At 43.6% G+C, this 25471-nt stretch overlaps 1 long non-coding RNA gene across 2 annotated transcripts in view; it reads left to right on the top strand.

Moving 5' to 3' along the window:
* Nucleotides 1–25471, top strand: part of LOC141058700 (uncharacterized) — a 209870-nt gene that overhangs the window by 109050 nt on the left and 75349 nt on the right. For both annotated transcript variants that reach the window (XR_012222280.1, XR_012222279.1), the window contains exons 3-4: nt 21569–21700; nt 21973–22018. This is a non-coding gene — a long non-coding RNA (uncharacterized lncRNA). The remainder of the gene's footprint in view (nt 1–21568; nt 21701–21972; nt 22019–25471) is intronic.

Raw genomic sequence — 25471 nt, 5'->3', positions numbered from 1 at the left:
TCTCCCGTTACCATCAGATCCGCGAGCGCCATTGTTACAGGAGTGGCCATAGATCAGATACATGGATCTCTCGTGTCCATCAGATCCGCGAGCGCCATTGTTACAGGAGTGGTGATAGATCAGATACATGGATCTCTCGTGTCCATCAGATATGCGAGCGCCATTGTTACAGGAGTGGTGATAGATCAGATACATGGATCTCCCGTTACCATCAGATCCACGAGCGCCATTTTTACAGGAGTGGTGATAGATCAGATACATGGATCTCCCCCGTTACCATCAGATCCGCGAGCGCCATTGTTACAGTGGTGATAGATCAAATACATGGATCTCTCGTTACCATCAGATCCGCGAGAGCCATTGTTACAGGAGTGGTGATAGATCAGATACATGGATCTCTCGTGTCCATCAGATCCGCGAGCGCCATTGTTACAGTGGTGATAGATCAGATACATGGATCTCTCGTGTCCATCAGATCCGCGAGCGCCATTGTTACAGGAGTGGAGATAGATCAGATACATGGATCTCTCGTGTCCATCACATCCGCGAGCGCCATTGTTACAGGAGTGGTGATAGATCAGATACATGGATCTCTCGTGTCCATCACATCCGCGAGCGCCATTGTTACAGGAGTGGTGATAGATCAGATACATGGATCTCCCGTTACCATCAGATCTGCGAGCGCCATTGTTACAGGACTGGTGATAGATCAGATACATGGATCTCTCGTGTCCATCAGATCCGCGAGCGCCATTGTTACAGGAGTGGTGATAGATCAGATACATGGATCTCCTGTTACCATCAGATCCGCGAGCGCCATTGTTACAGGAGTGGTGATAGATCAGATACATGGATCTCCCGTTACCATCAGATCCGCGAGCGCCATTGTTACAGGAGTGGTGCTAGATCAGATACATGGATCTCTCGTGTCCATCAGATCCGCGAGCGCCATTATTACAGGAGTGGTGATAGATCAGATACATGGATCTCCCGTTACCATCAGATGCACGAGCATCATTGTTACAGGAGTGGTGATAGATCAGATACATGGATCTCTTGTTACCATCAGATCCAAGAGCTCCATTATTACAGGAGTGGTGATAGATCAGATACATGGATCTCCCGTTACCATCAGATCCGCGAGCGCCATTGTTACAGTGGTGATAGATCAAATACATGGATCTCCCGTTACCATCAGATCCGCGAGAGCCATTGTTACAGGAGTGGTGATAGATCAGATACATGGATCTCTCGTGTCCATCAGATCCGCGAGCGCCATTGTTACAGTGGTGATAGATCAGATACATGGATCTCTCGTGTCCATCAGATCCGCGAGCGCCATTGTTACAGGAGTGGAGATAGATCAGATACATGGATCTCTCGTGTCCATCACATCCGCGAGCGCCATTGTTACAGGACTGGTGATAGATCAGATACATGGATCTCCCGTTACCATCAGATCCGCGAGCGCCATTTTTACAGGAGTGGTGATAGATCAGATACATGGATCTCTCGTGTCCATCAGATCCGCGAGCGCCATTGTTACAGGAGTGGTGATAGATCAGATACGTGGATCTCTCGTGTCCATCAGATCCGCAAGCGCCATTATTACAGGAGTGGTGATAGATCAGATACGTGGATCTCTCGTGTCCCTCAGATCTGCGAGCGCCATTGTTACAGGAGTGGTGATAGATCAGATACATGGATCTCTTGTTACCATCAGATCCAAGAGCTCCATTATTACAGGAGTGGTGATAGATTAGATACATGGATCTCCCGCTACCATCAGATCCACGAGCGCCATTGTTACAGGAGTGGTGATAGATCAGATACATGGATCTCTCGTTACCATCAGATCTGCGAGCGCCATTATTACAGGAGTGGTGATAGATCAGATACATGGATCTCCCGTTACCATCAGATCCGCAAGCGCCATTGTTACAGTGGTGATAGATCAAATACATGGATCTCCCGTTACCATCAGATCCGCGAGATCCATTGTTACAGGAGTGGTGATAGATCAGATACATGGATCTCTCGTGTCCATCAGATCCGCGAGCGCCATTGTTACAGTGGTGATAGATCAGATACATGGATCTCTCGTGTCCATCAGATCCGCGAGCGCCATTGTTACAGGAGTGGAGATAGATCAGATACATGGATCTCTCGTGTCCCTCAGGTCCACGAGCGCCATTGTTACAGGAGTGGTGATAGATCAGATACATGGATCTCTCGTGTCCATCACATCCGCGAGCGCCATTGTTACAGGACTGGTGATAGATCAGATACATGGATCTCCCGTTACCATCAGATCTGCGAGCGCCATTGTTACAGGAGTGGTGATAGATCAGATACATGGATCTCTCGTGTCCATCAGATCCGCGAGCGCCATTGTTACAGTGGTGATAGATCAGATACATGGATCTCTCGTGTCCATCAGATCCGCGAGCGCCATTGTTACAGGAGTGGAGATAGATCAGATACATGGATCTCTCGTGTCCATCACATCCGCGAGCGCCATTGTTACAGGACTGGTGATAGATCAGATACATGGATCTCCCGTTACCATCAGATCCGCGAGCGCCATTTTTACAGGAGTGGTGATAGATCAGATACATGGATCTCTCGTGTCCATCAGATCCGCGAGCGCCATTGTTACAGGAGTGGTGATAGATCAGATACGTGGATCTCTCGTGTCCATCAGATCCGCAAGCGCCATTATTACAGGAGTGGTGATAGATCAGATACGTGGATCTCTCGTGTCCCTCAGATCTGCGAGCGCCATTGTTACAGGAGTGGTGATAGATCAGATACATGGATCTCTTGTTACCATCAGATCCAAGAGCTCCATTATTACAGGAGTGGTGATAGATTAGATACATGGATCTCCCGCTACCATCAGATCCACGAGCGCCATTGTTACAGGAGTGGTGATAGATCAGATACATGGATCTCTCGTTACCATCAGATCTGCGAGCGCCATTATTACAGGAGTGGTGATAGATCAGATACATGGATCTCCCGTTACCATCAGATCCGCAAGCGCCATTGTTACAGTGGTGATAGATCAAATACATGGATCTCCCGTTACCATCAGATCCGCGAGATCCATTGTTACAGGAGTGGTGATAGATCAGATACATGGATCTCTCGTGTCCATCAGATCCGCGAGCGCCATTGTTACAGTGGTGATAGATCAGATACATGGATCTCTCGTGTCCATCAGATCCGCGAGCGCCATTGTTACAGGAGTGGAGATAGATCAGATACATGGATCTCTCGTGTCCCTCAGGTCCACGAGCGCCATTGTTACAGGAGTGGTGATAGATCAGATACATGGATCTCTCGTGTCCATCACATCCGCGAGCGCCATTGTTACAGGACTGGTGATAGATCAGATACATGGATCTCCCGTTACCATCAGATCCGCGAGCGCCATTGTTACAGGAGTGGTGATAGATCAGATACATGGATCCCTCGTGTCCCTCAGATCTGCGAGCGCCATTGTTACAGGAGTGGTGATAGATCAGATACATGGATCTCTCGTGTCCATCAGATCCGCGAGCGTCATTGTTACAGGAGTGGTGATAGATCAGATACATGGATCTCTTGTTACCATCAGATCCTAGAGCTCCATTATTACAGGAGTGGTGATAGATCAGATACATGTATCTCTCGTGTCCATCAGATCCGCGAGCGCCATTGTTACAGGAGTGGTGATAGATCAGATACATGGATCTCCCGCTACCATCAGATCCACGAGCGCCATTTTTACAGGAGTGGTGATAGATCAGATACATGGATCTCTTGTTACCATCAGATCCAAGAGCTCCATTATTACAGGAGTGGTGATAGATCAGATACATGGATCTCTCGTGTCCATCAGATCCGCGAGCGCCATTGTTACAGGAGTGGTGATAGATCAGATACATGGATCTCCCGTTACCATCAGATCCACGAGCGCCATTTTTACAGGAGTGGTGATAGATCAGATACATGGATCTCTTGTGTCCATCAGATCCGCAAGCGCCATTATTACAGGAGTGGTGATAGATCAGATACATGGATCTCTCGTGTCCCTCAGGTCCACGAGCGCCATTGTTGCAGGAGTGGTGATAGATCAGATACACGGATCTCTCGTGTCCATCAGATCCGCGAGCGCCATTGTTACCGGAGTGGTGATAGATCAGATACATGTATCTATTATTACCATCTGATCCGCGAGCGCCATTGTTACCGGAGTGGTGATAGATCAGATACATGTATCTATTGTTACCATCAGATCCGCGAGCGCCATTGTTACAGGAGTGGTGATAGATCAGATACATGGATCCCTCGTGTCCCTCAGATCCGCGAGCGCCATTGTTACCGGAGTGGTGATAGATCAGATACATGGATCTCCCGTTACCATCAGATCCGCGAGCGCCATTGTTACAGGAGTGGTGATAGATCAGATACATGGATCTCTCGTGTCCATCAGATCCGCGAGCGCCATTGTTACAGGAGTGGTGATAGATCAGATACATGGATCTCTCGTGTCCATCATATATGCGAGCGCCATTGTTACAGGAGTGGTGATAGATCAGATACATGGATCTCCCGTTACCATCAGATCCACGAGCGCCATTTTTACAGGAGTGGTGATAGATCAGATACATGGATCTCCCCCGTTACCATCAGATCCGCGAGCGCCATTGTTACAGTGGTGATAGATCAAATACATGGATCTCTCGTTACCATCAGATCCGCGAGAGCCATTGTTACAGGAGTGGTGATAGATCAGATACATGGATCTCTCGTGTCCATCAGATCCGCGAGCGCCATTGTTACAGTGGTGATAGATCAGATACATGGATCTCTCGTGTCCATCAGATCCGCGAGCGCCATTGTTACAGGAGTGGAGATAGATCAGATACATGGATCTCTCGTGTCCATCACATCCGCGAGCGCCATTGTTACAGGAGTAGTGATAGATCAGATACATGGATCTCCCGTTACCATCAGATCTGCGAGCGCCATTGTTACAGGACTGGTGATAGATCAGATACATGGATCTCTCGTGTCCATCAGATCCGCGAGCGCCATTGTTACAGGAGTGGTGATAGATCAGATACATGGATCTCCTGTTACCATCAGATCCGCGAGCGCCATTGTTACAGGAGTGGTGATAGATCAGATACATGGATCTCCCGTTACCATCAGATCCGCGAGCGCCATTGTTGCAGGAGTGGTGCTAGATCAGATACATGGATCTCTCGTGTCCATCAGATCCGCGAGCGCCATTATTACAGGAGTGGTGATAGATCAGATACATGGATCTCCCGTTACCATCAGATGCACGAGCATCATTGTTACAGGAGTGGTGATAGATCAGATACATGGATCTCTTGTTACCATCAGATCCAAGAGCTCCATTATTACAGGAGTGGTGATAGATCAGATACATGGATCTCCCGTTACCATCAGATCCGCGAGCGCCATTGTTACAGTGGTGATAGATCAAATACATGGATCTCCCGTTACCATCAGATCCGCGAGAGCCATTGTTACAGGAGTGGTGATAGATCAGATACATGGATCTCTCGTGTCCATCAGATCCGCGAGCGCCATTGTTACAGTGGTGATAGATCAGATACATGGATCTCTCGTGTCCATCAGATCCGCGAGCGCCATTGTTACAGGAGTGGAGATAGATCAGATACATGGATCTCTCGTGTCCATCACATCCGCGAGCGCCATTGTTACAGGACTGGTGATAGATCAGATACATGGATCTCCTGTTACCATCAGATCCGCGAGCGCCATTTTTACAGGAGTGGTGATAGATCAGATACATGGATCTCTCGTGTCCATCAGATCCGCGAGCGCCATTGTTACAGGAGTGGTGATAGATCAGATACGTGGATCTCTCGTGTCCATCAGATCCGCAAGCGCCATTATTACAGGAGTGGTGATAGATCAGATACGTGGATCTCTCGTGTCCCTCAGATCTGCGAGCGCCATTGTTACAGGAGTGGTGATAGATCAGATACATGGATCTCTTGTTACCATCAGATCCAAGAGTTCCATTATTACAGGAGTGGTGATAGATTAGATACATGGATCTCCCGCTACCATCAGATCCACGAGCGCCATTGTTACAGGAGTGGTGATAGATCAGATACATGGATCTCTCGTTACCATCAGATCTGCGAGCGCCATTATTACAGGAGTGGTGATAGATCAGATACATGGATCTCCCGTTACCATCAGATCCGCAAGCGCCATTGTTACAGTGGTGATAGATCAAATACATGGATCTCCCGTTACCATCAGATCCGCGAGATCCATTGTTACAGGAGTGGTGATAGATCAGATACATGGATCTCTCGTGTCCATCAGATCCGCGAGCGCCATTGTTACAGTGGTGATAGATCAGATACATGGATCTCTCGTGTCCATCAGATCCGCGAGCGCCATTGTTACAGGAGTGGAGATAGATCAGATACATGTATCTATTGTTACCATCTGATCCGCGAGCGCCATTGTTACCGGAGTGGTGATAGATCAGATACATGTATCTATTGTTACCATCTGATCTGCGAGCGCCATTGTTACCGGAGTGGTGATAGATCAGATACATGTATCTATTGTTACCATCAGATCCGCGAGCGCCATTGTTACAGGAGTGGTGATAGATCAGATACATGGATCCCTCGTGTCCCTCAGATCCGCGAGCGCCATTGTTACCGGAGTGGTGATAGATCAGATACATGGATCTCTCGTGTCCATCAGATCCACGAGCGCCATTGTTACAGTGGTGATAGATCAGATACATGGATCTCTCGTGTCCATCAGATCCGCGAGCGCCATTGTTACAGGAGTGATGATAGATCAGATACATGGATCTCTCGTGTCCCTCAGATCCACGAGCGCCATTGTTACAGGAGTGGTGATAGATCAGATACATGGATCTCCCGTTACCATCAGATCCACGAGCGCCATTGTTACAGGAGTGGTGATAGATCAGATACATGGATCTCCCGTTACCATCAGATCCACGAGCGCTATTGTTTCCGGAGTGGTGATAGATCAGATACATGGATCTCTCGTGTCCATCAGATCCGCGAGCGCCATTTTTACAGGAGTGGTGATAGATCAGATACATGGATCTCCCGTTACCATCAGATCCACGAGCGCCATTTTTACAGGAGTGGTGATAGATCAGATACATGGATCTCCCGTTACCATCAGATCCACGAGCGTCATTGTTACAGGAGTGGTGATAGATCAGATACATGGATCTCCCGTTACCATCAGATCCACGAGCACCATTTTTACAGGAGTGGTGATAGATCAGATACATGGATCTCCTGTTACCATCAGATCCACGACCGACATTGTTACAGGAGTGGTGATAGATCAGATACATGGATCTCCTGTTACCATCAGATCCACGATCGCCATTGTTACCGGAGTGGTGATAGATCAGATACATGGATCTCTCGTGTCCATGAGATCCACGAGCGCCATTGTTACCGGAGTGGTGATAGATCAGATACATGGATCTCTCGTGTCCATCAGATCCACGAGCGCCATTGTTACAGGAGTGGAGATAGATCAGATACATGGATCTCTCGTGTCCATCAGATCCACGAGCGCCATTGTTACAGGAGTGGTGATAGATCAGATACATGGATCTCTCGTGTCCATGAGATCCACGAGCGCCATTGTTACCGGAGTGGTGATAGATCAGATACATGGATCTCTCGTGTCCATGAGATCCACGAGCGCCATTGTTACCGGAGTGGTGATAGATCAGATACATGGATCTCTCGTGTCCGTCAGATCCGCGAGCGCCATTGTTACAGGAGTGGTGATAGATCAGATACATGGATCTCTCGTGTCCATCAGATCTGCGAGCGCCATTGTTACAGGAGTGGTGATAGATCAGATACATGGATCTCCCATTACCATCAGATCCGCGAGCGCCATTGTTACAGGAGTGGTGATAGATCAGATACATGGATCTCTCGTGTCCATCAGATCCGCGAGCGCCATTATTACAGGAGTGGTGATAGATCAGATACATGGATCTCTCATGTCCATCAGATCCGCGAGCGCCATTGTTACAGGAGTGGTGATAGATCAGATACATGGATCTCTCATGTCCATCAGATCCGCGAGCGTCATTGTTACAGGAGTGGTGATAGATCAGATACATGGATCTCTTGTTACCATCAGATCCGCGAGCGCCATTGTTACAGGAGTGGTGATAGATCAGATACATGGATCTCTTGTTACCATCAGATCCGCGAGCGCCATTGTTACAGGAGTGGTGATAGATCAGATACATGGATCTCTCGTGTCCATGAGTTCCACGAGCGTCATTGTTACCGGAGTGGTGATAGATCAGATACATGGATCTCTTGTTACCATCAGATCCGCGAGCGCCATTGTTATAGGAGTGGTGATAGATCAGATACATGGATCTCTCGTGTCCATCAGATCCGCGAGCGTCATTGTTACAGGAGTGGTGATAGATCAGATACATGGATCTCTCTTGTCCATCAGATCCGCGAGCGCCATTGTTACAGGAGTGGTGAGAGATCAGATACACGGATCTCCTGTTACCATCAGATCCGCGAGCGCCATTGTTACAGGAGTGGTGATAGATCAGATACATGGATCTCTCGTGTCCATGAGATCCACGAGCGCCATTGTTACAGGAGTGGTGATAGATCAGATACATGGATCTCTTGTTACCATCAGATCCGCGAGCGCCATTGTTACAGGAGTGGTGATAGATCAGATACATGGATCTCTTGTTACCATCAGATCCGCGAGCGCCATTGTTACAGGAGTGGTGATAGATCAGATACATGGATCTCTCGTGTCCATCATATCCGCGAGCGTCATTGTTACAGGAGTGGTGATAGATCAGATACATGGATCTCTCTTGTCCATCAGATCCGCGAGCGCCATTGTTACAGGAGTGGTGATAGATCAGATACATGGATCTCCCGTTACCATCAGATCCGCGAGCGCCATTGTTACAGGAGTGGTGATAGATCAGATACATGGATCTCTCGTGTCCATCAGATCCGCGAGCGTCATTCTCATACTGCAAAATGCAACTATTTCATTCCACTCCTGGGTGCAATCTGGTGCGTGACTAGCGGCCAAGACGTTTGCAATTCACCTCTACAAGAGGAAAAATAACTAATGTCAAACTTCATACAGATACCATCATTTTATTCAGTCCCTTTGACTGGTCAGGATCCGTCGTCCGCAGGCTCCATCCTTATACACCTGCACATACTTCCCTTGTGCTGGAGCAGCTTCATCCTCCATACACATCCAGAGCTGCACTCACATCTCTCCCTGCTGCCACTCCACAGCCTGAGGCACAGTCTGTGGTATATTCTGGGAGATCGGGCCACTTTTCTGCATACAGGTTCCCATATCATGCTCTGACCGTTTGTATTTTTGCCTTTTTCCTGGGTTGTGCTCGCCATATTTTTTTTATGATTTGTTTTTTTATTTTTGACTTTTGTGCATGTTACACTGATTCTGTACTTGTTTGCTATGATCTCAGTCTATTGTCTCCAGGCCTCTGCCATTATCCTTCATGTGATATTTCTGATACAGGTTGATACATTGTTTCGATCCCTTTTCACTCGTGATTGCAGCACTGGCCTTTATAACACGTAGATATTTACACACGCGTCATTACATTTGCTGTAGGCGCCGCTCACCGATGGCGCAGACAGCGGCTCTCGTGCGGTTTTCTCTGGTTATTACTAGTTTTACTGTTTTGAAGTGTTCTTAATGTATTTTGTTTATATGTTTGATAAATATTGACTTTTATTATTCCTTTTCTCTTCCTTCCTTTTTTCTGACTTCATTTGGGTCATTCTGGGAGATGTCATGTTTTTACAGTCTGGTTGATTAGTTCTTTACAACTTCATCTCCTAGAAGGAGTCCACACTAGATTATGGGAAATTATACCTAGTGTGCACCAAGCAGAAATATGAATGCAGCTCTGGATGTGACTGATGGATAAGATATGATGTGAGAGTAGAATTGTGAATGCAGCTCTGCATGTGACTGATAGATAATATATGATGTGAGAGTAGAATTGTGAATGCAGCTCTGGATATGACTGATGGATAAGATATGATGTGAGAGTAGAATTGTGAATGAAGCTCTGCATGTGACTGATGGATAAGATCTGATGTGATAGTAGAATTGTGAATGCAGCTCTGCATGTGACTGATGGATAATATATGATGTGATAGTAGAATTGTGAATGCAGCTCTACATGTGACTGATGGATAAGATATGATGTGAGAGTAGAATTGTGAATGCAGCTCTGCATGTGACTGATGGATAAGATATGATGTGAGAGTAGAATTGTGAATGCAGCTCTGCATGTGACTGATGGATAAGATATGATGTGAGAGTAGAATTGTGAATGAAGCTCTGCATGTGACTGATGGATAAGATATGATGTGAGAGTAGAATTGTGAATGCAGCTCTGCATGTGACTGATGGATAAGATATGATGTGAGAGTAGAATTGTGAATGCAGCTCTGCATGTGACTGATGGATAAGATATGATGTGAGAGTAGAATTGTGAATGAAGCTCTGCATGTGACTGATGGATAAGATATGATGTGAGAGTAGAATTGTGAATGAAGCTCTGCATGTGACTGATGGATAAGATATGATGTGAGAGTAGAATTGTGAATGCAGCTCTGCATGTGACTGATGGATAAGATATGATGTGAGAGTAGAATTGTGAATGAAGCTCTGCATGTGACTGATGGATAAGATATGATGTGAGAGTAGAATTGTGAATGCAGCTCTGCATGTGACTTATGGATAAGATATGATGTGAGAGTAGAATTGTGAATGCAGCTCTGCATGAGACTGATGGATAAGATATGCTGTGATAGTTGAATTGTGAATGCAGCTCTGCATGTGACTGATGGATAAGATATGATGTGATAATAGAATTGTGAATGCAGCTCTTCATGTGACTGATGGATAAGATATGATGTGACAGTAGAATTGTGAATGCAGCTCTGCATGTGACTGATGGATAAGATATGATGTGATAATAGAATTGTGAATGCAGTTCTGCATGTGACTGATGGATAAGATATGATGTGATAGTAGAATTGTGAATGCAGCTCTTCATGTGACTGATGGATAAGATGTGATAGTAGAATTGTGAATGCAGCTCTGCATGAGACTGATGGATAAGATATGATGTGATAGTAGAATTGTGAATGCAGCTGTTCATGTGACTGATGGATAAGATATGATGTGATAGTAGAATTGTGAATGCAGCTCTGCATGTGACTGATGGTTACGATATGATGTGATAGTAGAATTGTGAATGCAGCTCTGCATGAGACTGATGGATAAGATATGCTGTGATAGTTGAATTGTGAATGCAGCTCTGCATGTGACTGATGGATAAGATATGATGTGATAATAGAATTGTGAATGCAGCTCTTCATGTGACTGATGGATAAGATATGATGTGACAGTAGAATTGTGAATGCAGCTCTGCATGTGACTGATGGATAAGATATGATGTGATAATAGAATTGTGAATGCAGTTCTGCATGTGACTGATGGATAAGATATGATGTGATAGTAGAATTGTGAATGCAGCTCTTCATGTGACTGATGGATAAGATGTGATAGTAGAATTGTGAATGCAGCTCTGCATGAGACTGATGGATAAGATATGATGTGATAGTAGAATTGTGAATGCAGCTGTTCATGTGATTGATGGATAAGATATGATGTGATAGTAGAATTGTGAATGCAGCTCTGCATGTGACTGATGGATACGATATGATGTGATAATAGAATTGTGAATGCAGCTCTGCATGTGACTGATGGATAAGATATGATGTGATAATAGAATTGTGAATGCAGCTCTGCATGTGACTGATGGATACGATATGATGTGATAATAGAATTGTGAATGCAGCTCTGCATGTGACTGATGGATACGATATGATGTGATAATAGAATTGTGAATGCAGCTCTTCATGTGACTGATGGATAAGATATGATGTGATAATAGAATTGTGAATGCAGTTCTGCATGTGACTGATGGATAAGATATGATGTGATAGTAGAATTGTGAATGCAGCTCTGCATGTGACTCATGGATAAGATATGATGTGAGAGTAGAATTGTGAATGCAGCTCTGCATGTGACTGATGGATAAGATATGATGTGAGAGTAGAATTGTGAATGCAGCTCTGGATGTGACTGATGGATAAGATATGATGTGACATGTGAGAAGAAAATTGTGACTGCGGCTTTCGTTGTGACTTCAGGTTAAGGTATAATTTGAGAACAGAATTGTGATTGCAGCTCTAGAGGTGACTAATAGGTAGGTTATGATGTGAGAGTAAAATTATGAATGCAGCTCTAGAGTTGTTTTCTATCAGGATTAGTACCAGATTTGTGAAGGAAAGTATAAAATCCTTCACCATGAGATCCTTTTAGCGAATTCATGAGCAGTGAATTCAGGGCATGATTTGGCCGGGATGGGGGGCACTTCTAGCCTCATATCCTGCCTACTCGCTCAGTGACCAGTTTATAGCCCATGAATTTGCAATCTTGTCACTGGTTATAAAAGTTTAATGAATTGTCCTATGATTGTCGCCATTTTTTCTTAAAGGGCTAGCACCCACTTATATTTTGGCTCTTGTCGTGAATTTATCTCTTACCAGCAGAAAGATTTTCAATATTCTCGTAATGAATCTTCCGTCAGTCCATTGTCCTGAGTCACTTTGAGTCCTGTCCAAACGCAGCTGCTCATAAACGGAGAGCCGACTGCTGAGGTCACGTCGGGATATTTGCAGCCGTTTGACATCATTTATCTTTGAACCTAATTGCCAAAACTCCAGCTCACGTTAAATTTGGTTACAAGGAAAAGGAATCGGCCTCGGAGATCTGACATCTGCGTTTAGGACGAGCCATTATCCCTGTAATAAACGGTCGGAGGATTTTACGTCTTCATTGGCGCCATTCCGCCTTAAAATAACCACAGTTGTATCAGATGGAGAATGACGAGACACCCGCAGATATTAATCATTATTAATGAAATCAGTTCAAACGTTATTACATAAATATGAGGAAGACATAAAAATTAATAATAAAAATGTGACAGAATAAGGGTGTGCACACGCTGCGGATTCTGCTGTGGATCCGTAGCGGTTTTGGTCCTGCGGATCCACAGCAGGATCAGTACCATTAAAATCAATGCAAAATGAAAACCACAGTGCAGACGGTGCGGATTTTTCCGCACTGATTTGCTGCAGTTTCAAAACCGCAGCATGTCAATTCTTTGTGCAAATTCCGCTGCGGTTTGGCACCTGCTCCATGACAGGTGTCAAACTGCAGGGGAAACCCGCAGGCTAAACTGCAGGAAAACTGCAGATAAACCGCAGGTCTTTTGACCTGCGGATTTACCTGCATTTTTTGACAAATCCGCGTGGAAAAATCCGCAGGACAATCCGCAGCATGTGCACAGATCCTCAATGCGAACAAGACAAAAAAATTTAAAAAAAATGTGAACAAGACAAAAAAATTACTAAAAAAAGTGACGAATTAAATGTGAACAAGACATAAAAATGAATAAAAAATGTGATGAAATAAATGTGAACAAAGAATAAAAATGAATGAAAAATGTGACGAAATAAATGCGAACAAAGACTAAAAATTAATAAAAAATGTGATGAAATAAATGTGAACAAGACATAAAAATGAATAAAAAATGTGATGAAATAAATGCGAACAAAGAATAAAAATTAATAAAAAATGTGACGAAACAAATGCGAACAAAGAATAAAAATGATTAAAAAATATGACAAAATAAATGTGAACAAGACATAAAATTGTATAAAAAATGTGATGAAATAAATGTGAACAAAGAATAAAAATGAATGAAAAATGTGACAAAATAAATGCGAATGAAATAAATGTGAACAAGACAAAAATATTACTAAAAAAAGTGACAAAATAAATGTAAACAAGACAAAAATGTATAAAAAATGTGACGAAACAAATGCGAACAAAGAATAAAAATGAATAAAAAATGTGACGAAATAAATGTGGACAAGACATTAAATTGTATAAAAAATGTGATGAAATAAATGCGAACAAAGAATAAAAATGCATGAAAAATATGACAAAATAAATGCAAAGAAGACATTAAACTTTGCACCACCGCCGGTGCAGGACCCAGTATTTATGGGGTCACAACGCATTGTTGCAGGAAAGGTTTAAACAAAGAATTTGTCATTTTTTCTGCTCCCCGAGAGTTGCGACGTTTCCTGCAGTTTAGATTATGGCGTGTCGTATTTTTTTCCTTATGACAGTAGCGACAGGAATCTCACGCTGAAACCTGGTGGAAGATCCGACTAAACGACTGGAGAGAATGTTTCTGCTGCAGCCGGGCGCAGTGACAGCTCTAACACTCACCAGGGCTGGGGGGACGCGCCGTACAAATGGCGTTGCCCACCCTGAAAGGCAGAAACCAGAGTTTATTTTTGTAATTTTTTTTGCTTGCCATTAAGCAGCCTTGCGGACCACCAGGTACGTCAGGATGGATTATTATTTTTTTTTTAGCAATCTGCTTTTGTCAAAATCAGAATCACCCTTTAAATATCAAACAAGAATGTTGTTACATTTCCTTAGAAAACTTGTATCAGATTCAAAGAAGTAGAAACATCTCATCCCCTTAACCGTTTAGCTGCCATCTACATGTCAGATTTTTAGATTTTTGCATTTTTTTCTTACTCACAGGGTAATTATCCCAAATGGACACCTGCTTTGATGAAAAGCAAAAAGTAATCACCCCTCCGACTACTGTTCAGGGGGGAAATAGCTTCTTGTTCCGGTGTCAGAAATCACTGAAAAATCATTGCAACGGTTAACCCTATGTGTGACACAGGAATAAATGGACAGAAATTAGCTGAGTTTCAATGAGCTAAACAAAGCAGAATATAATAAGAGTAATAATAAACTTAAGAATAGAAATCATATTAATAGGAATAGTATAAATAATAAAATAACGTTAAATAAAATAATACATAATGATACAAAATAAATTCTACTCATTGGAACTCAAGGGTTAAATAAATAAAATAAAAAAGTGCAAAATATGAATTTAAAACAATAATATATTTTTATATAAATATTACTTTTGATTATGATAATTGCTATTATTTATATTCTTTTGAATATTGATGTCATTATACAATTACGAAACTGCAACCAGAGAGTGAAATGATTAATATTTAGTAATCTTAAGTATTTTGCTATGTGGCGCAATGAGAGGAACAAATGCAAATAACAGACAATATGAATTAGAAAGCTAATAAAACTTTCAAAAATGGGAATGAGGAACCGGATCACGAGAGGAGAGGAGGACACTGAGCACAAGAGTTTACAATCTATGAGGAGAGAGGACACTGAGCACAGGAGCTTACAATCTATGAGGAGAGAGGACACTGAGCACAGGAGCTTACAATCTATGAGGAGAGAGGACACTGAGCACAGGAGTTTACAATCTATGAGGAGAGAGGACACTGAGCACAAGAGCTTACAATCTATGAGGAGAGAGGACACTGAGCACAAGAGCTTACAATCTATGAGGAGAGAAGACACTGAGCACAAGAGTTTACAATCTATGAGGAGGAGGACACTGAGCACAAGAGCTTACAATCTATGAGGAGAGAGGACACCGAGCACAGGAGCTTACAATCTATGAGGAGGAGGACACTGAGCACAAGAGTTTACAATCTATGAGGAGAGAGGACACTGAGCACAGGAGCTTACAATCTATGAGGAGAGAGGACACTGAGCACAGGAGCTTACAATCTATGAGGAGAGAGGACACTGAGCACAGGAGCTTACAATCTATGAGGAGAGAGGACACTGAGCACAAGAGCTTACAATCTATGAGGAGAGAGGACACTGAGCACAAGAGCTTACAATCTATGAGGAGAGAGGACACTGAGCACAAGAGTTTACAATCTATGAGGAGGAGGACACTGAGCACAAGAGCTTACAATCTATGAGGAGAGAGGACACCGAGCACAGGAGCTTACAATCTACGAGAAGAGGACACTGAGCACAGGAGCTTACAATCTACGAGAAGAGGACACTGAGGACAAGAGCTTACAATCTATGAGAGGACGCTGAGCACAGGAGCTTACAATCTATGAGGAGGAGGACACTGAGCACAGGAGCTTACAATCTATGAGCGGACACTGAGCACAAGAGCTTACAATCTATGAGGAGAGGACACTGAGCACAGGAGCTTACAATCTATGAGAGGAGGACACTGAGCACAAGAGCTTACAATCTATGAGGAGGAGGATACTGAGCACATGAGCTTACAATCTATGAGGAATGGACACTGAGCACATGAGCTTACAATCTACGAGACGAGGACACCGAGGACAAGAGGTTACAATCTATGAAGAGAGGACACAGAGCACAAAAGCTTACAATCTATGAGGAGGAGGACACTGAGCACAAGAGCTTACAATCTATGAGAGGACACAGCACAAGAGCTTACAATCTATGAGTACACTGAGCACAAGAGCTTACAATCTATGGAGTACACTGAGCACAAGAGCTTACAATCTATGTGGAGGAGGACACTGAGCACAAGAGCTTACAATCTATGTGGAGGAGGACACAGCACAGGAGCTTATAATCTGTGAGGAGAGGACACTGAGCACAAGAGCTTACAATCTATGAGCAGAGGAGGACACTGAGCACAAGAGCTTACAATCTATGAGTAAAGGAGGACGCTGAGCAGAAGAGCTTACAATCTATGAGGAGAGGAGGACACTGAGCACAAGACCTTACAATCTATGAGGAGGAGGACACTGAGCACAAGAGCTTACAATCTATGAGGAGGACACTGAGAACAAGAGCTTACAATCTATGAGGAGGACACTGAGCACAAGAGCTTACAATCTATGAGGAGAGAGGACACTGAGCCCAGGAGCTTACAATCTATGAGAAGAGGAGGACACTGAGCACAGGAGCTTACAATCTATGAGAAGAGGAGGACACTGAGCCCAGGAGCTTACAATCTATGAGGAGAGAAGGACACTGACCACAGGAGCTTACAATCTATGAGAAGAGGAGGACACTGAGCCCAGGAGCTTACAATCTATGAGAAGAGGAGGACACTGAGCACAAGAGCTTACAATCTATGAGAAGAGGACACTGAGCACAAGAGCTTACAATCTATGATACAGAAGTGACACTGAGCACAAGAGCTTACAATCTATGAGGAGAGAGGACACTGAGCACAAGAGCTTACAATCTATGAGGAGAGTGGACACTGAGCATAAGTGCTTACAATCTATGAGGAGAGAGGACACTGAGCATAAGCGCTTACAATCTATGAGAAGAGGAGGACACTGAGCACAAAAGCTTACAATCTATGAGAAGAGGAGGACACTGAGCCCAGGAGCTTACAATCTATGAGGAGAGAAGGACACTGAGCACAGGAGCTTACAATCTATGAGAAGAGGAGGACACTGAGCCCAGGAGCTTACAATCTATGAGAAGAGGAGGACACTGAGCCCAGGAGCTTACAATCTATGAGAAGAGGAGGACACTGAGCACAAGAGCTTACAATCTATGATACAGAAGTGACACTGAGCACAAGAGCTTACAATCTATGAGGAGAGAGGACACTGAGCACAAGAGCTTACAATCTATGAGGAGAGAGGACACTGAGCATAAGCGCTTACAATCTATGAGAAGAGGAGGACACTGAGCACAAGAGCTTACAATCTATGAGGAGAGAGGACACTGAGCACAGGAGCTTACAATCTATGAGGAGAGAGGACATTGAGCACAAGAGCTTACAATCTATGAGGAGAGAGGACACTGAGCATAAGCGCTTACAATCTATGAGAAGAGGAGGACACTGAGCACAAGAGCTTACAATCTATGATACAGAAGTGACACTGAGCACAAGAGCTTACAATCTATGATACAGAAGTGACAATGAGCACAAGAGCTTACAATCTATGATACAGAAGTGACACTGAGCACAAGAGCTTACAATCTATGATACAGAAGTGACACTATAGGTTCATATAGAATATTTTAGTACAGTTTAGTAATAAATTCATTTGTTGTAATTTTTCTGTTTTTAATGTTTATTTTAATAAATGATTACAGTACAATCTTATATGTAAGGAAGTATTGGAAGCCTTTGGTAAATATTGACTGTAATCAGGATGAATAGTGACTTGTTCTCGCGACTTTGTGTTGTCAGACGTGTTTGTGTGAAAGTAGAAGCTGAGATATGATAGATGTCGGAGATAAGAAATAACTGGGCGCATTATGTCGTACAGATGAAGTCTGTGTTAGGAGAATCTTGGCCTCGTCTGTAGGTGAACACCTGGGAGATGTAAATCATCCATCTGATAAACATTTCACATCAGAACATATGACAAGCTCCGCGCTGCGCCGGGCTCAGCTCCGCACCATGGAAAGTGTCCACAGGAAACCAGGGAATCAATAAATCAGATGGATGAACCTCGGCTAATAAACACGGCTTATAGGGGGGTGGGAAGCCGAGAGAACATAGAAAAGGTTCAGGGAGGACCAACAGATATGAAATGGTTGAGCATACAAGAACATCAGAAAAAAACAAAATCTTCAGATTTTATTGGCACCTGATTATATAATCTTGTCTATTTTTTACATAAAAAAATTATAATTTATACATTTCCATCCGTGCGTATGTATAAAAATAACAGAATCTATAAACAAATGAGCAGAGTTTAGTAATAGAAAGGATCAAATATATTTTTGTGTTGGAAATTTCTAAAGAATTAGAAGTATATTTGAATTTCTAAGAAAATATAAATCAAGCTGCAAAAGAAATAAAAAAAATATAAAATCCATTAAAAATTCGAAAATAGACGATAAATGTAAATAGGAAGATAGAAAATAGAACAATAAATTCTACAGAAACAGTATAGATTGCATGTATAATTATAAGATATGTAAAAATATAAGACATGAAAAAATATGTAAGTGAACTAAAATTGTAAAAATCAATTTACAGTTAAATTAGATTTAAAACATTATACATCTATATATAAAGCTGTGTGTATGTATCAAGCCACGCCCACTCCACATAGCCCCTCCCACTGACATATAGAGAGCAGGGTTGCAGAGGGAAAGTGCGGGTGGAGTGAGGAGCTGTGAGGGAGAGAGCGCGACACGGATGGAGAGTGGGACGGCGCATGGAGAGCATCAGGGCTGTGGAGGGAGAGAGCGGGGTTGTGGAGGGAGAGCGGGACACAGATGGAGAGCGGGGCTGTGGAGGGATAGAATGGGACGGCACATGGAGAGCGTGACTGCAGAGGGAGAGCTGGACGGCAGGTGGAGAGCAGGGCTGCTGAGGGAAAGAGCAGGACGTCGAGTGGAGAGCGGGGATGTGGAGGGAGAGAGCGGGATGGCGAGTGCAGAGCTAGGCTGTGGAGGGAGGGAGCGGGATGGCGAGTGCAGAGCTGGGCTGTGGAGGGAGAGAGCGGGATAGTGAATGGAGAGCGGGGCTGTGGAGGGAGAGAGCTGGACGGCCAGTGTAGAGAGGGGCTGTGGAGGGAGCGAGCGGGATGGTGAGTGGAGAGCGGGGCTGTGGAGAGAGAGAGTGGGATGGCGAGTGGGGCTGTGGAGGGAGAGAGCGGGATGGCGAGTGTAGAGCGGGACTGTGGAGGGAGCGAGCGGGACGGCGAGTGTAGAGCGGGGCTGTGGAAGGAGAGGGCGGGATGGTGAGTGTAGAGCGGGGCTGTGGAAGGAGAGGGTGGGATGGTTAGTTTAGAGCTTGGGCTGTGGAGGGAGAGGGTGGGATGGTGAGTGTAGAGCTGGGCTGTGGAGGGAGAGAGCGGGATGGCGAGTGTAGAGCGGGGCTGTGGAGGGAGAGAGCGGGACGGCAAGTGTAGAGCGGGGCTGTGGAGGGAGAGAGCGGGACGGTGAGTGTAGAGCAGGACTGTGGAGGGAGAGAGCGGGACGGCGAGTGGAGAGCGGGGCTGTGGAGGGAGAGAGCGGGACGGCGAGTGGAGAGCGGGGCTCTGGAGGGAGAGAGCGGGACGGCGAGTGGAGAGCGGGGCTGTGGAGGGAGAGAGCGGGACGGCGAGTGGAGAGCGGGGCTGTGGAGGGAGAGAGCGGGACGGCGAGTGGAGAGCGGGGCTGTGGAGGGAGAGAGCGGGACGGCAAGTGTAGAGCGGGGCTGTGGAAGGAGAGGGCGGGATGGTGAGTGTAGAGCGGGGCTGTGGAGGGAGAGAGCGGGACGGCGAGTGTAGAGCGGGGCTGTGGAGGGAGAGAGCGGGACGGCGAGTGTAGAGCGGGGCTGTGGAGGGAGAGAGCGGGACGGCGAGTGTAGAGCGGGACTGTGGAGGGAGAGAGCGGGACGGTGAGTGTAGAGCGGGGCTGTGGAAGGAGAGGGTGGGATGGTGAGTGTAGAGTGGGGCTGTGGAAGGAGAGGGTGGGATGGTTAGTTTAGAGCTGGGCTGTGGAGGGAGAGGGTGGGATGGTGAGTGTAGAGCTGGGCTGTGGAGGGAGAGAGCGGGACGGCGAGTGTAGAGCGGGGCTGTGGAAGGAGAGGGCGGGATGGTGAGTGTAGAGCGGGGCTGTGGAGGGAGAGAGCGGGACGGTGAGTGTAGAGCGGGGCTGTGGAAGGAGAGGGTGGGATGGTGAGTGTAGAGCAGGGCTGTGGAGGGACAGAGCGGGACGGCGAGTGGAGAGCGGGGCTGTGGAGGGAGAGAGCAGGACGGCGAGTGGAGAGCGGGGCTGTGGAGGGAGAGAGCGGGACGGCGAGTGGAGAGCGGGGCTGTGGAAGGAGAGGGTGGGATGGTGAGTGTAGAGCGGGGCTGTGGAGGGAGAGAGCGGGACGGTGAGTGTAGAGCGGGGCTGTGGAGAGAGAGAGCGGGACGGCAGTTGCTTGCTATGCCCGTGCAACACTGGGCTCTTCAGCTAGTGCTTATATATTGTAAAAATCTGTTTGAAATGTATTGAGCTAATAAAATACCACTTAAAATGCCAGTTTTATTTCGGTAATATTTAGGTTTTTTTGCTTTATTTTGCCTGTGATTATATCGATATGCAGAATATTCTGCATTAATTATAATTTAATGTATTATTTAGTATTCCTACGAATGTGAGTTCAGACATTAAACATACAAGCCTATCTGTGAGCCGGAGAATTTGGTGACATTGATTCAAACCGTTTTGTGGATTTATCCGCTGAGGGATAGAACATCCTAGGTGGGCCACATGTTTCTTATCTGCTGCTGTGTTTCTGAGGAATGACGGATAACATTTACACTCATGCTCCAGCGCTGGGGATAGTCCTGGGTTTGTGTCTTTTGTGAACTTTCTAAACCGCAGACCCACAATCAAACAAGAAAAAAAAAAGGATCAAGTGAGAAACGTTCATCTGATTTTGTAATTTATATATAATTTTTAATTGGATTTTCTTTTTTCACATCTTACATATTGTCAGGTGATCGCCCCAAAAAGTATCAGGTATTGCCCTAAATCCTAAAGACTGTGACCTGACTATGGCACCTCCTTCAGGAAAAATTCTTCTTACAATTGTGAAAATCAGAAAAAGGAAATTTTGGACACAAACCTGGTGAGAAATTCTCATTTATAATAACTCCGATATAATTGTTTCCATTAACTATTAATTACTTGTAATTAAGTTTCAACACAAAGATCAGGGAGCAGCCGCTAATGATTATCCAAGAAGGTGACGGTATTGTGGAATAACAATTGGTCCAATAAATAGGACAATATGGAGGAGAAGCCGGAATTGTAATGATCATTTTCTTAAAATATTCTACTTTTTCTCTACTGTTTGATCTGTTTATTTTTTGCATTTTCATTTATTTATATGTCAAAAAGTGAGGCAGCGCAGTGTGCGCCAGGAGGAGAGGAGCACCGGCCGAAGGTAAGAAGCTGCACAATACATCAGTAACATGACGGCACGTGGTGGAGAAAGTGGCCGATTTGTGGGAGACCTCCGGTGTCCAGTGTCTATTTATTATCTATATCTATAATCTATCTATTATCTATCATCTATCATCTATTATCTATCTATCATCTGTCTATTATCCGTCTATTATCTATCATCTATTATCTGTCTATTATATATCTATCATCTATCTATTATCTATCTATCTATTTATCTATTATCTATCTATTATCTATCTATCTATTATCTATCTATCTATCTATTATCTATCTATTATCTATCTATCATCTATCTATCACCTATCTATCATCTATCTATTATCTCTATTATCTATCTGTCATCTATCTATTATCTATCATCTATCTAGCATCTATCTATTATCTATTAGCTATCTATTATCTATCATCTATCTATTATCTATTATCTATCTATCATCTATATTATCTATCTATCATCCATCTATCTATTATCTATCTATTATCTATCATCTATTATCTATCTATTATCTATCATCTATTATCTATCTATCATCTATCTATTATCTATCTATTATCTATCATCTATCTATCATCTATCTATTATCTATCTATCTATTATCTATCTATCATCTATCTATCATCTGTCTATTATCTATTATCTATCTATTATCTATCATCTATCTATTATCTATCTATCATCTATTATCTATCTATTATCTATCTATCTATTATCTATCATCTATCATCTATCTATTATCTATCTATCATCTATCTATTATCTATCTTCTATCTATCTATTATCTATCATCTATTATCTATCATCTATTATCTATCATCTATCTATTATCTATCTATCATCTATCTATTATCTATGTAGCTATCTATTATGTATCTATCATCTATCTATTATCTATCTTTCTATTATCTATCATCTATCTATCATCTATCTATTATCTATCTATCATCTATCTATCATCTACCTTTCTATTATCTATCATCTATCTATTATCTATCATCTATCTATTATCTATCTATTATCTATCTATCCATCTATCTATTATCTATCTATCATCTATTATCTGTCTATTTTCTCTCTATTATCTATCTATCCATCTATCCATTATCTATCTATCTAAAAATAAAATCAATAAAAAACAGGCAGCACTCTAAAAATTAAAGTGAAAAACCGTGGCTTTACTGATCCATTAGCAGCAACGTTTTGGCAGATTTCTCTGCCTTTCTCAAGCTTGAGAATCTGTTTTTTTTTCTGATTTTCTATTTTGGAGGTTTGGACATCACTTTAACAGGTTTTATTGCACCCAGCTTCTTATGGTAGTGCTGCCAAATTTTCATTGGTTATTATCTATGTATCATCTTTCTGTTATCTATCTATTGCATAGTAACATAGTTATTAAGGTTGAAGCGAGATGATAAGTCCATCTAGTTCACCCCATATCCTATCCTAACTTGCCCTAAAATGTTGATCCAGAGGAAGGCAAAAAAAACCATGTGGGAAACAGTAAGCTTCACATTGGGGGAAAAAAATTCCTTCCCGACTCCACATACGGCAATCAGACTAGCTCCCTGGATCAACGCAACACTAAGGAAACGAGTGTATATACCCTGTAATATTATACTTTCCAAGAAAGGCATCCAGTCCCTTCTTACATTTTAGTAGGGAATCACTCATTATCATTTATCTCTCTATCTGTTATCTATCTATTATCCATCTATCTTATTAACAGAAGCATACAGTCTAGATCACGTGAAGTCATTATTTCCCTCTACTCCTCTTTGGTCAGACCTCATCTGGAATATTGTGTCCAGTTTTGGGCACCACATTTTAAAAAAGACATCAACAAACTGGAGCAAGTTCAGAAAAGAGCGACCAGAATGGTGACCGGTCTGCAAACCCTGTCTTATGAGGAAAGGTTGCAGGATTTGGGAATGTTTTGTTTGCAAAAGAGAAGACTGAGAGGAGACTTAATAGCTGTCTACAAATATCTAAAGGGCTGTCACATTGTAGAAGGATCAACTTTATTCTCATTTGCACAAGGAAAGACTAGAAGCAATGGGATGAAACTGAATGGGAGGAGACACAGATTAGATATTAGAAAAAACTTTTTGACAGTTAGAGTGATCAATGAGTGGAACAGGCTGCCACGAGAAGTGGTGAGTTCTCCTTCAATGGAAGTCTTCAAACAGAGGCTGGACAGACATCTGACAGGGATGATTTAGCGAATCCTGCTTTGAGCAGGGGGTTGGACCAGATGACCCAGGAGGTTCCTTCCAACTCTACGATTCTATGATTCTTTGATTCTATTATCTATAATCTATATATTATCTATTATCTATCTGTTATCTATCTATTATCCTTTATCTATCTATTATCATTTATCTATCTGTTATCTATCTATTATCTAGATTATCTATCTATTATCTATCTAGCTTTTATCTATCTGTTACGTATTATCTATGTATCTATTATTTACCCATCTATCTATCTATCTATCTATCTATCTATCTATCTATTATCTATTATTATCTATCTATCTATTATCTATCTGTTATCTATATCTATTATCTATCTATTATCCTTTATCTATCTATTATCATTTCTCTCTATCTATTATCTATCTACCTATCTATCTATCTATGTATTATCTATTATCTATATCTATCTATTATCTATTATCCTTTATCTATCTATTATCTATCTCTCTATCTTTATATCTATCTCTCCATCCTCTACGTTGCCCCCCTTGACACTCGGTGATCCGCCGCTGACTGTCCAGCTTTTTCTTCCCCTCTGTTCGGGGCAGATGACATCTTGTTCTGTGATTTGCTCTTTAGTCTTTTGGGGTCTGACTAATTACACTGATCTGCGTCACTCTTCTCCCACCAACATCGGAAGGAGCAAAACCTCTGAGTCACTTGAGACGTCTCATCTGACTGCATCACCTAGAGAACTGGACCCAGCCCCCCGGTATCTGTCTCCGGTGCGGCCCATCAAGTCACGGTTACATATCCCTAAATATCAAGTCTTTTATCTTCTGTGATTTTGGAGATTTCATTAAAAGTTTTTTGTAAATATGTATATCTCACCAAAAATCTTTGCTGTTCAATAGCTGTGGCCGAACAGGTCACTATGGAGCTTAGAGCGGAGCAGAGATCGGCCATGTATGTCCGCAGCAGCTCCCCCCACTAACCCCTCTCTGCCCCAGGACAAGGGTATCCCACATTCAGATACACAGTGCCCCCCACTAACCCCTCTCTGCCCCAGGACAAGGGTACAGTGCCCCCCACTAACCCCTCTCTGCCCCAGGACGAGGGTATCCCACATTCAGATAGACAGTGTCCCCCACTATCCCCTCTCTGCCCCAGGACAAGGGTATCCTATATTCAGACACACAGTGCCCCCCACTATCCCCTCTCAGCCCCAGGACAGGGT

Source organism: Dendrobates tinctorius, unplaced genomic scaffold (assembly GCF_039654945.1).
Source record: "Dendrobates tinctorius isolate UK_male_01 unplaced genomic scaffold, ASM3965494v1 ptg000214l, whole genome shotgun sequence".
Taxonomy (NCBI): domain Eukaryota; kingdom Metazoa; phylum Chordata; class Amphibia; order Anura; family Dendrobatidae; genus Dendrobates; species Dendrobates tinctorius.
Note: the sequence above shows the minus strand (reverse complement) of the source record. Positions and strands in the feature narration are given on the sequence as shown.